Consider the following 15,876-nt stretch of genomic DNA (forward strand, 5'->3'; position numbering starts at 1 on the left):
CTAACTTACAGCTGAAAAGAACCCCGGTGATGTAGCGCTGGAGAGACTACGAGCATCGATGCTGAACCTGGCGGCAGTGGAGAGGAACCAGCTGATCAATTGGCTGCGTCACGTGATACTGGGTCCTGCCAAGCCACCGGTAACTAGTGGCAGTAGCAGTACTGTGACAGACACCACTACCAGCACTAATGCGGTGGCTACTGACCCCCCTGCCACCTCCACAGCACCGACCACCACTGCTCCCACCACTCCGGCGGGCACATCTACAACAAAACCCGCTTCTGACTCCAAACTGCTCCAGGAGAACCAACTGTTGCTGCAGTACCTTACCCTCTACATCATCAGTGAGAACAGGTAATTGAAGTCTGGCATTCCGGATTCTATCACTGCTTTGTATTGCTTAGGCTTATTTGAGTCAAGTTACGGAATAGTATTTTGGGGATTTTCTATTGTCATCAACTTTAATAGAGTAATCACTCTTCAAAGAAGCGTTGAGGGTCGTCTGGGGAATGAGACCAGATGGGGATCCTAACCTTGGTCTCCCTTCTCATTTTTCATTCAACAATGGTTGTTTTTCAAAATAAAAATCTTGTTCCACATTTAAATCATGATCATAACACACGGAACAGAAAGGTGCTAATTTCAGACTCAACCTTTTAAAAAACTCAATTTTTTATTTTGGTCCCAATAAAAATTCAAACAAGTTTAAACAGTTTTCAAAAAATTATTTGAAGGCTTACTTGATCGGGAACGTGTTCTATAGTCTCCAAGAAGTTCTTGTGATACCAATGTCTTGATGAGACCAATTGTTTTTGTAGTAGGAATAATTAAAAAATTGTTAAAAAATGTACTTTGTTTTACATGTAGATTATATGCTCTATTGTAAACAGTTCTGTTCTGTTGCTTTTCTAGAATTACTTTTTATACTGATATTTTAACTTGCACAGAAAACCTTTGTGTTCTATTGTGTGAATAAATAATTCTTATTGTTGTTTCTTCAGTGAATATGAGGGCTGTTTAGAAGGTAACAGATGTTTTAAATTAAAAATTGACAAAGTGAAAGAAAACAACTTTGATTTTTTAAATATTCTATCCTTTCAATTTAAAACTAAAACATTGTGCATTCTCGAGCGACCACAGATAGGATTTGATAATCTTGACCTGAATGTCTGTGCAGTGAGAATGTTGCCAAAGAGGAGGTAGCAGTCACACTACTGGAGGCTCTCATCCCGATTGGCTCCCAGTTACTCTCCACAGCTGAGGGGGTCGGCTTCAAGGAGTTTAATGGTTGTCATGGCAACACTGGCCGACGCAGGTTCTGGTCGCGGCCACCTACAACTGTTTACTGCCTCCGTGCAATGGCTGGAAATCTGGTAATTATTTTCCTTGCCTTTTACATAAAAATTTTAGCTCAAATTTATAAAACCAACTAGCAGTTACCCGCGGTTTCACACACACTTTTGAAGATTTTGCACCTTTATGAGCACTTATGGTTCAGGTACATTATATTTCCGACGCTAATGTTGAGTTTGACTTCTTGCCAGGATCAAGAAAATATGTTAAAACGTGTATATTTATGGCCATTGTAATTTACTCTGTTCTTAGTATTTTTTGTTCCAAAGTTGATTTTGCCTTGTTTTCCAATCAAGAAAATGTATCACAGAGCAGAGAGCCTACTTCTGTCAGAACTAGTTTGGTTTTATAACAGTCTTTAAATTTGTAGTAAAAGTTAGATAGTATCTTTCTCTTTTATATCTAATACTTTATATTTGCTAAAATTGTGCAGTTAAAAGTACACTAACAATGTCACTATTTACGTGTTTGTTTCTAAACAAATTGAAAAGTATTTTTAATATTTAAAAACATTTATAGAGCTGGAATTGGTACTTAAGATCAAAAGCACAGTCTAGCAAACTTCATCTAGCATACATAGTTTGCTAGACTGCTTTAAAGGGAGTCTTCGGAGTCAAATTCTCACCATCTTGTGTCATATAACATTTTCTAAGGTAGATGAGTACTTATCTAGTTGCTGAAATCTAAAAACGGTGTGAAAAATAATGGTTACTCCTGTGAGAATTTATACACTATAAATGTAAAAAATTGGAAATAGTGGTTAAAATTATACGTATGATTGTGCTGTCATAAAACAATGATTACACAGAACATTGATTACATTTGATTTTGTGCACCTCAGAAGTATACCTTAGGCCAATCAGTTTACGGTTTCAGCAGTTGTACAAACTGCCGATAACAACCGATCAGGTCCTCCTGGGGAAATTCACCACCCTTGTCCAGACTGCCAAAGATGGCGTAGAGCTCCCTTGCTATTGCAGGACAGTAAAAGAGCAGATGTTCGGCAGTTTCCTCTTGTTCGTCACACATATACAGAGCAGGTCCTCCCAAAGAATGCAGACTCTGTGAAGCTGCTTCCTCAGGTGACCATGTCCTGTAATTAGACCCATAACCTGAGAAGACATCAATATACTTAAGAAGAGAAGTTGAGACGCTACCCTGGGAGATACTATGCCTTACTTTGTTTACCAGAAGACTATTTTTTACGCTTATTGGAGTCTTATTTTTTGTAACCTGAAGGTCATATATAAATCTCATTTTGTGATCTAGGCTCTAACATTCCCCTCAGTTCTCCACCATACATGCAGACTGACAATTGTGTGCATTGCAGCAAGCAATATCTGTGCCAGAAGGAGGTACTGGCGCAGCTGGAAGGATCAGCACAAGCCGGATGTATGGTTGAAGCATGCTGCTACCTAGTAAATTACGTGAGCGATGTGGTCAGTGCACTTTGTCCTTCGGGAGGTCGAGCCTGCTCTCCTCCTTGGGACGGTGATACTCTTCCTCCTTCCGACCTTGACCAGGAGTGGACCGATGACCTCGGACACGACGACGACGATGAGAGTGGTGGTGATGACTCGGTACGTAGACGTTTTGAAGAGAAAAAGCAAAAAGTTTTGATTGGAATTCTGTCATTAACACTTTAACCCCATGTTAATCATATTTACACTGTTTTTAATGGATAGAAAAATCTGTAGGTGTACTTTAAAAACCTACTAGGATCCACTGATTTGAAAGACATATATAAAGACAGAACCTTGTGTGTATTTACCTGTTTCTTTGGACAATAGTAGGAAGTTTTCAAGGTAAGCTTGCTGATTTTCCTATCGATTACTATTAACCCTTGGCTTTCAGCCGTATTAATTAAAACCATGTGTACGCTTACTGTACAGTGACAAAGACGCTTGTTGTAGAAAGTGATATATAGTAATAACATAAGTACACAATGTAGAGACCTGTGTGAATAAAATTAATATTGAAATTAACTAAATACTTGTAGTCATGTTTAGTTAAAAAGATGCACATTATATTCAGCTCATTACCTCTTGTAGGATATTTTTGTGCTTTCAATAAAATTCTCCTTGCAGTATTTGACAAACTTGTATATTCAAACAAGAAACTGACAGTGAGGGTATCAGCTGTATTGCAAATAGAAATTAATTTGTTGATACTTAACAACGTTTAACATGATTTACTTGACTCCACTACTACTTTTTGCTGTACTAACTGATATGTTTTGGTGTTCAGGATGAAGATAGCCTATGTAACAAGCTGTGTACGTTCACCATCACCCAGAAAGAGTTCATGAACCAGCACTGGTACCACTGCCATACTTGCAAGATGGTGGACGGTGTAGGGGTGTGTACAGTGTGTGCACGTGTGTGTCACCGCAAACCACGATGTTACGTATGCCAAGTACGGAAACTTCTTCTGTGACTGCGGTGCGAAGGAGAATGGCTCATGTCAGGTCAGTTCCTGTCAAACTTCTGAAGAGAAAATTCCAATTCAAAGTTAAAACCAGGGCTTTTTCAGTAACCAGTATCATTACACATTTGTCAGAAATTATTATTTATTTTTGTAAAACCAAGTTGTAGAAAAGATTATTTTCACTATTATTACATAATTAAAAAAAAAAAAAACATTAGTGTTAACTATGGTTGTTGCCAACATTTTATATTTTATTTTATAAGTAATTTTCAAACTCTTGCATTGTGATGGAAATTTTTCATTCCACTACCACAATTGAATGTTTATTTGTTTAGGAAAATATACATGAAATTTGGTAAATAAATAAAAGTAATAACAAGAAAATGAAGGTGCATTTGTATACAATCAAATTTGATTTGAATTTTTAGTATTAATCTTTTAATCAAACTAGTTATTATAATTATACATAAATTATTGTAATTGTGTAAGAAATATTATGCTTCCAGTTCTGTATTTCTGTACATGCACCGCTGCCACGAGTCTGTTGCTTTTTTCAAGCTGTTAAAAAGAGAGCTGCTGAATATTTAACAAACTGTTAATCAAAAAGAGAACTGTACTTGAGAAATACAATTTTTTTAATTGTTTAATTTTATGCAACAGATAAACATTTATTTTTAATCTTCATAATTCTTCTTTTTTTATAAGTACCACTTATATGGTTTCATTTATTCAGAAATTGCGTGAAAACTTTACATTATGGCTTAAAGTACTATTAAAAGTTGTTACTTTTCATCAAATTATTACACTCAATCTCCGATATGTTGGAAAATTCTTGGAGTTTGGTCTAAAATACCTGAAAATCTCAGGGAATTTCATTCCAGGGAATGTGTAGCAACCCTGTAGTAATAGACCTACCTTGGTGGTAAATATCTCAATTGTGCATGATGTAGACAATCCTACACAGACATACAACTCTACACCCACAGATAAAACTTATTCGGACCAGACTGATTTGCTGGTTACGCTTTGCTCGGTCATTAAATTTACATATGAATTTGAAAAGAAATATGCTTAAATAATAGCTATGTTTAAGTTTATTATGGACAAAAAATATGTTGGGTTTAATTTCATAAAACTCTGAACCTGTATTAATATCTTGTGGACTGAGGTTGAGATGGTATGTGGCAGGCTCTGGTAAAGCGCAGCCCACAATCACAGGCAGAGAACCTACCCGGACAGGCATCATCCACAACCAACACTGTCAACATGGGGATGGAGCTGACCAGCTCGCTGCGGAGGCGCCCCTCCTCCCCCACCCTACCAGAACGTGGAGGCGAACCTCGCAGTCTGCCCCGCGACCGCCATCGTATCGCCACACTCGCCAAACAGCTAGGTCAGTTGCTGTTTACTGTATAAATAGTTTGAGAAGAGAGCACCTGACCTGATTTCTACGCTCGTTTGTGTCCCAAATGTTTGACTTTCTTTAATTTTTTGTTTAGTTTACCCTTTAACATAAGGAAATGTAGTTTAAAGCTAAACAACTCCACTTAAATAAGAATAAACATTTGAACTCTTTTGTTGTAACAAATTAGACTAGTTAGTAAAATGATCTTGTTTACTAGATCATTTTATATAAGATTAAGATAGTATTGTTACTATCTTGTTTATTATATTGTCATAAGCATGTTTAAAATTATTAATATCAACAGCTTTAATAGTGATCGTAATCATCCTAAATTTATCATTGGGAGTGCTGGTGGCCAAGGGTTCAGACGCTTGATTTTGGATCTGAGTTAGAGATAGTGCAGGTTCAAAGCATGTCTGTGACCGTTGCACTTTTTATCAGTACCATCTGCATTGTGTTGACTCTCCTTATTTTGTTGGATAAGATCCTCGCACAGGCCAGTGGCCCATGAGGACGAGTAGAATAAGGCTTAAAAGAGGATTGGCCTTTTCCTTAAAAAAAATCTAGAAGGTTCCAGCATTTCATCAGGTCTACTTAGCACATACTCATCTCCACAATATTTATCTGTTCTAGTCAATTAACATACTCCTTCTAGCATTCTCATTTTCATGGTTCCATGAGTAGTAGGATTCCTTACCACTCCTCTGTCACCTGTACTTGGTCTCTATTTCTGTATCACTTGCTTCATCACTTTCTTTGTTAAGTTGCAGTGAGTCTTCTTTCCAAAAACTCATTCCCTATTCTTTGTAAGTTTTTCCCATTGTCCATGTCCTTAGGAACCTCACTTCACTTCCCTGCACTTGGCCATTTTTGTTTTGGCTTTCATAACCTGTTATTCTGCTTCAGGTGTTAAAATCTGTAGATAATGTGACTTATGTATTTTTAAATATCTATTTTACCTTTTACCAACCGTCTTATTGTAATAGCAATAGCTTGAAAATTGGTTTTACTGTCTGCAAAAAAGAGAGTTTAAATGTTTACGTATAAACAGACACGAGTATTTGAAAGTTTATTAATTATACTTTCAAAGTCTTGAAGAAATCTTCAAAAAAACACATAAATTGTATTGATTTTGAATTGTTTCATGTTACTGTCCAAGAGAACAATAAGTTTTTAATATACTGCAGAATTATTCCTTGTATAACCTTATACAAAATTCAAGAATGAAACATTAACTTTTATTTTAAGAAAATAAAGTTGGTTTCAGATGGTGGATGTAATATGATCCCCATAATGCATTTATCATGTCAACATTTAATATTTACTACTCTAAGACCTCTAGTCCAAGCACTCTTTCAATATTATATACCAACAGTTTTATGAAGCCGTTCCGTGTTAGTGGCTTTTTATATCTATAGATAAATAAATTGTGTTGTATGTGTGTAGATGTATTCTCGGACACTCTGACCAGCATGATCTGGACAGAGGGCAGCATCGTGAGCCCTCTCCTGGAGCTGCTCCAGAGCTTGATGCCAGCAGTGGAGGCTGCTTGCTCTAGACAGTCTCCAGTCGGGTGTTATCATCGAGCCCAGGCGGCGCTCAACCAGCTGCACACAGCCGACAAACGTTTTGAGACCACAGACCAGCTCATGGTGAGTAACACATAATATTACAGTACAGAAAAAACGCATACCGAAACGCATTTTCGAAAATCCTAAATGTGATAGGAATAAGTGTTGGCAACATGTAACTAACATAGTAATCAAGTCGTTTAATTATACTTTGGCGGCTGCTTACTTCTAATTCATTTATTCTGACGCTAGATATTTGAGTTGATGACAATATAGATATCTAGAAGATCTCTGTTAATGGATATCTGTGTTTCTTTTTCTAATCAATCTGTATACTACATGGAGTTCTGGTATATACAAATCATACTCTTTTTTATTTCTGCTTGGCTTTGCAAGTCCTATCAATCTCCTATTGTTCTAACAACTTTCTCTTCATTCTTTCCCTCCACCTTCATATTTTAGTTTACCTCTTCCAACAAACTAACTTTTACTTAGTCTCTTAATTCCAGTCTCCTTTCACTTACCTTCTTTGGCAACTTCTGGTTGTCCATCCATATGTTTCACCCACCTTAACTGGTGCCTTTTGATTCTATTGGAAACAAGCTCTTTGTTTCAAGTTTGTTTTGACAATACAAGAATTTTGGAAGGTAGCATGATATTTTCAGACAAAATTGTTGGTTATTGATTAATTAAAAAAATAAAATGAAACTTTTTTTATTTTTTGAACAATGACAAATATCTGAAAAAATCTTAACCCTACGCACACCACTAATAAATCCATTAACTTTCTTATAACACCAAGACAAGTAAAAATTTTGTTTCTTTAAGTTCAAAGCTAATTTTTATTATAACTAAATTATAAAAGGTAAAAGCAAAAAAAGTTTAAACACTGGGCATTTAACTTAAAATTAGCATATTTATTTATAAAAATAAAAAAGAACTATTTACTATTCAAAACACTACCATACGATGAAGAATAATAAGATACATTGAAGACGCGCACGCTAATTACAACAGAGAAAGCAGTAATACACGCCACAGATATGTTTGGTTATAGCTTTCTAGGAGACGCAGAACTGATGAGCAGGTGGTCGGAGTTAGACAAAGGGCGCTCCCTTCCCCCTACCACAGAGTGAAGGTCGTTTATAAATTCTTCCTTGGCAACCGCGATAAGCACGGAGCGTGCACCGGGGATTTCGATGGCCTTTTGGAAACTAAAAAACTCTCCATGAGACATAATCTCTAATATTGGATATAACTGTATTTGGTGTTTTGGTCAAATTCTACCATTCTTATATATCCGTCTATGGCGTGGGGAGGGTTAATACAGGTTATTTCTTAATCCCATTTTAGTGTCTGAATTCCTTATTCCGTCTTATCTAATCAATCTCTGTCTTGTTACAGGTCCCCACTCTAGGCTCACAAGAGGGAGCATTTGAAAACGGTAAGGGATGAATTACACAGGAGACCAGGGCCAGACTATCAGACAGCTGCTGTCAGCTCACATGATCAGACGTGTAGCAATGTGTTGTCTGGCATCACCCCACGGCAAGAGGCAACACTTGGGTATGTTTCGTATATCTATAATTGTATAAATCTGTAGAGTTCTCTTGCTCGATGCAGAAATAATACTAGCTGATTCATACAGTTGTATTCAATTTTCTACCAAGTGTATATAATGTTTGCTACAATTTTGTATAAAAGATTGTACCATGCTTAGTTATTGCGGTCTGTGCCAGATAATTATCGTAAAGAGGAAATAGATTAATAAAATATTGTCTGCTTTGGCTTTTTGTATGTTTTTTTATTTTTCTCAGAAAATTTTATTTGAAATACATCTTATAAGCAAGCATTACAAACCTAATTTTAAGTTTCTGTCATACTGTTACAAAAATGTGAATCATATTTGTGCATTAAGAATTTGTTGAAGATTTAAACAAATATCTGTAACAAATCCTGGTATTTTTTACTTATTTTTGTGTTGTTTTTATCATTTGTGTTAGTACAATCGCTTCATTTTTTGTACAAAACTGTAAACAGTTGTTTATTATTAACGGATGATCACAATTATTCAGTATTTTCTGCAGACTCATCATTAACTGTTCTCTTGATAAAATGCAGGAATACATATGTATGTGTACATATAGCTGATATACATAGATTCACTGTTTATATGTTAAACGTTAAAAAGTTATTAGATAGTTCCATACCTTTACAACACTCAATAAATATTGAATGGTGTGAATAAAAGTGAAATGGCAGTCTGATTATTGTAAATGACATATGTTTACAACTAGTTGATCATCTTCTTTGCATCTGTTATTATGTTTGATTTTTCTCCAAAAGGTAGCTCTGATTTGGAATACCTCATAATGTAGTTGAACTGGCCTAGCCTGTGTGGTTTGTCAACAGCAGTATCCCACGAAAAGGGCAAGATCACGGTGCTGCAGCTGAGTGCGCTGCTGAAGCAGGCTGACTCGTCGAAGCGCAAGCTGACTCTCACTCGTCTAGCCTCGGCTTCCGTACCCTTCACAGTGTTGTCACTCACAGGCAACCCTTGGAATGAGGACTTCCTTGCTGTCTGTGGTCTCAAGGTAACACTTGTTCAACTTATTTCACCTTTCCAGTTTTGGAATAAATTTCTTCCTTGTCGCTTATAACATGTTCTTGTATCCGATGCTTATGAACTGACACACATTTCCAGGACTGTCACGTGTTGACGTTCCACCCCTGTGGTTCGGTGGCTGAACACCTGGTGTTGCATCCGCAGCTGGAGACAGGCAACTTCATCATCCGAGCTATCTGGCTGCCCGGTTCCCAGACTACTCTAGCTCTCGTCACCGCCGACTTTGTCAAGATCTACGATCTAGGCCGTGACGTTCTCAGTCCACAGTACTATTTCCTTGTGCCCACCGGCAAGATCAGGGATGTCACTTTTATCTGCCCTCAGGTACAGCAACTAGATTCTCGTATGATTTTTGTGGACAGACAACTTTCAATGCTTTCTACTCAAACTTCAATAAATATTTAAACAAAATACTTTTTAGATACATTACAGTACAAATGGGTGGGCATGATGTTAAATAAAATAATAGGGATTACAACTGAAAATAACAAATTTAAAAAGTCTTATTAAAGTAAATAAATAATATAATAAACTACTAATGTGTAAATAAGAATGCTCATTTGTGTAACATGTGCATTATTAAACACATTTCAATAACAGCACTACATTGGTGTTTATTGTGTTTCTTCAATTTGTGAAGTTTCTAGTTCTCGATCATGTTTTGGTTCTCCTCATGTTTCATGTGTTGTGTATTGTTGTGTTGTAGGAGGAGAAACCTACGATGCTCTTGATGTCATCTACTGGTTACATCTACAGCCAGGACATGGACGAAGAGAGTTCTGCCAAGCACGGGCCATTCTATGTCACCAACACAATGGAAGTGTCTCACCCGGAGATCAAGGTACATTAAATAGAGATTTTTTAAATGTTAATTCTTGTTCTTCACCTATGAAAAGAGTTTCTTTTCTGTTGATACTATTGTTGAGCCGTTTAATCCAGAGTGCATCTAAATCACACAATTAGTTTCTAGGATATACTATTTGGGCAAAGGTTAATTTTTTATTGAATAAGGGTTTAAAAAATTGTAAACTTTCAGTGTAAGAGCTTTTATAAGTAAGTTCAAAAGATAATATTTGTCTTCAATAATAGCTAAGTTTTTTATTAAGTATTACCTAATCATCTTCTAGTTGTTGGAGCTGCAACAATTCAGTGTAAGATGTCAATATCTTATTCTCTCACTAAAACAGGGAAAATATCAATATTGATATAAATGGTTTCAATTTTTCATACACACAGTGATTGGATAGCCAAGTTTCTTAATTGCACTTGCATTATAGTTGAAAATATGTTATATTTTAAAGGAAAAAATTCTCTTAACAACATACTCTCTAACATAGACCTCAACCTATGTTTATATAACTTTTTTTAATTATGAATACTATCAGCCACAGAAGTTTGCAACACTCTTTTATGAACACTCTGTATATAAAAATGAACTAATCTAAAACTTATTTTAAATTTTAAAAAAACGTTTTAAGCTCTTTTGTGTACCTTTCTTGTTACAAAGATTTTCAGATCATTTGAAAATGTAAACATTATTTTATTGAAGTCAACTTATTTCTGCACATTTTGGTACTAAAAACAGCTTCTTATCTTTATTGGGCTTTTAGTTGTGGGTTTTTTATTATTCTATGAAAAAATAGTTGGTAATAGGCAACAGTTATGCCTATGAGGCATATCCCCAAAATGGTGGTGTTAAATTTTTTGAATGTAGTAAATTTTTGGCCCTGATCCCCAAAATGGTTAAATGATGGATTATTTCTCTTTGTTTCTCCACTCAGTTGAATGTATTTATAAACCTAAATCGGCAATAATTAGTAAAAACCGTGTATTTTGATTTTATATGCACATCAATTATAACTTGGTCACAAATTCTACCCTTTTGTTGATCTAATAAGTTGTATATTTGTATATCTTTAGGAAAGAATATTTAAGTTTAGATAAGTTTGCTGGAAAAATTAGCTATTTATGAATAGAATTAAATGAAACCAAGCTTCATACCTTTGAGCCATAAAATTTACCTGTAATTTGTTGTGAACTAAAGTAATTCTTCGGCTCTGATAGATCTAGAGTCAATAGTAACTGCCTAATTATACTAAGCTAAATGAGACATTTCAATTTGTTGCAGGATGTGAACGGGCAAGTGTGCGCAGGCGGAGTGTCCGTATACTACTCACACACGCTGTGCTTGCTGTTCTTCAGCTACGCGCAAGGCCGTAGCTTCATCGCACCGGTGAAAAGCAAAGAGAGCGTGCTCGGACCCGTGTTCCAGATACAGCTGAGTCGCCCGCCACCCAGCACCAGCAAGGCCAACAACACGGCCACCAGTCAACAACCTCAGCCACTGTGCCAATGGAGCGAGGTGCCCAACCACCCTGGCCTCGTCTGCTCAGTCATGCAAACTAGTGAGTTCTTCCATATTTATAAATTCATCATCATCATCATCATCAGACGTTTCCGTTATCACGGGTCGTCGTACACAGCCTCCTCCCCTTTTGTCTATCATTCCAGGTCTCCTCTTCCTCCACCTGTATTTTCTGTAGTCCCCTTCTCTCTATGTCTTTCCACACTTGGTCCTCCCATCTTCCTCTCGGTCTTCCTCTTGGTCTTCTTCCTCCTTCCTTCTTCTCCAGTGCTATTCTAGGCATTCTATTATCTCCCGTCCTCTTCACATGCCTCATCCACTGTATTCTTCTTCCTTCCATTGTCTCTTGCAGTGAAACTACCTTCAATCTTTCTCTGGTTATTTCGTTCCTTATTCTATCTCTTCTTGTAATCTTCTCTATCCCTCTTAAAAATCTCATTTCTGCAGCTCGCAATCTGCTTAAATCATTTTTAGTCCACGTCCACGTCTCTGCTCCATATAATAAAATTGGTTGGAAATAAGATTTATACATCAATACTTTTTGTTTCCTATCTCTTCTCTTATTGTGCCCCTATCTGTTATGATACTTCCTAAATAACAGAATTCCTTCACCTTTTCAAGTCTTTTTCCTTCAACTAACACGTCTTTGTTATTTCCTTCCCTTCTCTCTACTTTCATTACTTTACATTTTTGTATGTTCATCTCTAAACCATATTTCTTCGCCACTTTTGCCCATTTGTTCAACTCTCGTTCTATTACTGAAAATGAGTTGGACGCCTTGATAATCAAGCACCGCAACTGTTGTAAAATAATTTACATCATTTTAATATATTTGAACTATTGTGTTAACAAAGACAATTTTTTTATTTTGTGCAAGGCCTTTCTGAATCAAAGATTCCATCATCAGGCACTTCACAAATTATCATAATTTGTAAAGACAAATTGAATTATTCTACTGTAACTTGAACACTCTCCGTAGCCATAGATATGTTAAAAACTTCTTATCATGGTAGGTTTGTCAGGGATGATGAAGGGGTTAAATGGTGCCGTCGGTATGCTGATGATTAAAATGTTTTGTTTTCTGGTCAGAAGCTTGAGAATATTGAAATTTTATCATATATTGGTCTAGGTATAGTTAAATTACAACTGTGACATTTTTCTAGACAATGGCAGACTTAAACAAGTAGACCACACAAAGTTTCTAGTTCTTATAATAGACAAAAATTTAGCTTGGGATAAACATGTAGATCATGTTACAAATAAGATGTTTACTGGTCTATATGCATTGCAACAAATTGCAAAAATTGGTAATTTAAATACACTTAAATTAGTATATTTCTCATTGATCCACTCACATTTAGCTTACGGAATAAGCATTTATGGAGCAACAACGATAAGCAATTTAGATATTTAGATTGGTCCTACAAACAAAAATCTTAGAGAGTCATGAAACATTTAAGATATACAGATTCTTTTGAACATATTTTTTCTGAACTTGGAACTCTGAGGGTTTACACATATTTCATTCAGTAATTTATGTAAAACAATTTTTTGATCCTATGCTAAAAACTAATAAACGTACATATAAAACTCTTTTAATATACATATCAATCAACATAATCTCGAAATTTACAAAAAGAATACATATTACAGAGGTGTTAGATATTCACATAATTTACGAACAAAATTTATAATGGAAACAGATCTTTTTAAGTTTAAAAAAAGAAGTAAAGGATTATTTAACTAATTTGTCTTTATATTCCTTTGAGGAATATTTCAATATAAAAACCGATTAATTCATTTAAAGAATCGGAAGATAAATTGTTAAGATATAAGTTTTACCATTATTTATTTATATTTTAAAATTAATACTAGTATTTTATTTTATTTTAGTGATGCTATTATTTGTACCTTGTACATATTATGGAATAAAGTGGTTTGACTACGACAATACTTTGACAATGTCTATTGTAACTTTTTTGTTATTTAAAGACAAGTAAAGAAATCTTGAGTTGAGTTATGACAAACGTGCATGTCCTGACAGGTAAATAACCCAGTGATCCTGATGGTGAAGCCCGACTGTGTGATGGTCCAGGAGATCAAGGTGGTGCCAGCAAAGGCCAAGATCATGGACACAGTGGCAATCAGACACCCGTCCTCCAGCAGTGACCAGCGCACCACCCTGATATTGCTGTGTGAAGACGGCAGCCTGCGCATCTACATGGCCTCCATGGAGCAAACAGGTGTGTGCTATATGCTAGAATTATCTGGTTAGTGTAGAAAAATTATTTCTAAGAGGTTATTTAATGCTTATTTAATGTTTATCACTCTGAAGAGATGGTAGGCCTCATTAGTAACATGAATTTGAGAAAGATTGCTGCAAATGTTTATTGTCATAACAAGAGCTACGCATTTCTGAAGTTAAAGCAATAAAATGTAAAAGTATTTCAGTTTAAATGTGATCAGTGATTGGTGAAAATGCAAATTGTCATGACTAGATATCTGTAGTTGAGTGATTATTGTGTTAGTTGAATTAATCATATTGGTGTTAAAAATTTACCCCTTAAACAAAATTTCTCTGGTTAAAAAGGTTCTGCATTACAGAAAATCGTCTTTGTATTAAGTACATTGAAGTTAACAAAAATGTTTTTTTTTAGTATGCCAAGTAAATTATTTTTTGTGTTGTATCTTTGATGGAAGTCACAAGGGTTTTAATACAAAGACATTTTTTAATGTAATTTAAACCCTTAATTGTGGTTTATGTTTTGTACAGGCTTCTGGCTATCTCCCACTATCCAGGCTGTGAGCACAATGTCCAATTTGAAGTCTGCTAAGAAGAAGAAAGTTCCCAAAGGAAACAAATCACCAGGTAGTTTTGACTTGCTTAAAAATAAAGTATAATTAGTAGAGATTTTTATCTGTCAGCTATTATAAACTTCTTTTATTGAATATGCTACTTGAATTATAAATACTCATTATTGTTTTAATGTTGAATAGATTCTAGCCTTTCTTGGTGGCCCCCCAATATTTTCTATCTTCCAGTTTTCTTTATTTCAGTACCCTCAGAGGTTCTTTCCATATTCACTACAAGCCAAACTTCGCTCCTCTGAATCAACTGTGTCTAGATTTATTTATTCTTTTTTCCTCCATTCCTTTCTTATGTTCCTTCTTTCAAAACCTATGATCTCTATCATCCTTGAATGACCAAATCATCTCAGGTCCTCTTTCTTGATCCTTACACCAGTTCTTCCTCGACTTTCTCTCTACTGAGTTCATTCTATCTCCTCAAGTCAATCCTCAGAAACGTTACATTACAATCATGCGTATTGGACTATGTGTTGTAAACTATGTTTTTAGTCTCATAAAATAGAATGTTTTCATGTACTAATATTGTAGACAAATAGGAATTTTTCTAACCAGGCCATTGTTTATAGGGACAGTGACATTCCCAGTGGACTTCTTTGAGCACAGCACTCTCCTGAATGATGTGGAGTTCGGTGGCAATGATCTACTCCAGATCTACAATGGCTTTACAGATCAAGAACAGATTCAATACTACAGGTAATGATCATGCACATATTCATGATATTCCCATTAAATACGCAAAATTGATGTTTAATTATACCTTTTGCCATATTAGAAAAGTCCAATCATGGGACTGAGACTGTACTATGATTCACTGTCTGCACCAATACGAAAATTTCCTTTAAAATGCTTCAGTTGTCTTCCTGAAATTGTTTTCATAGTATTTTAAATGATTATTTTAATATGTCTGTCACATATCTGTTTATCTCAGTGTTAAATGTTTTTTGTTTCTGCTAGTACGTTGATTTTTTTAATATTATTATTTATTCATTGTTTATATTTATTATTGTTACTGATAAAATTGTTGTTGTTTACGTCTTATTTAGTTCTTTTATAAGTTCTCATGAAATAATTATTAATAAAAGTTTAAAATTTACATTTATATTTAAATATCATTACAATTAATTTATTTATATATACGCCCATGTGTGTGTGTGTGTAGTATTAGAAAATAGGGGCTACGGCTAAGTCCAGGTCATTCACATCCACGCACACCAGTACGTAAATTACTTCCCCAATCAAACCCAGAATTTAGTAATTTTTA

The 15,876-nt window shown here is 35.3% G+C and overlaps 1 pseudogene; it reads left to right on the forward strand.

Annotated features, from left to right (window-relative positions):
* Positions 1-15,876, forward strand: part of LOC124371714 — an 85,647-nt pseudogene that overhangs the window by 46,423 nt on the left and 23,348 nt on the right.

The sequence above is a fragment of the Homalodisca vitripennis genome, unplaced genomic scaffold (assembly GCF_021130785.1).
Source record: "Homalodisca vitripennis isolate AUS2020 unplaced genomic scaffold, UT_GWSS_2.1 ScUCBcl_1894;HRSCAF=6086, whole genome shotgun sequence".
Lineage (NCBI taxonomy): Eukaryota > Metazoa > Arthropoda > Insecta > Hemiptera > Cicadellidae > Homalodisca > Homalodisca vitripennis.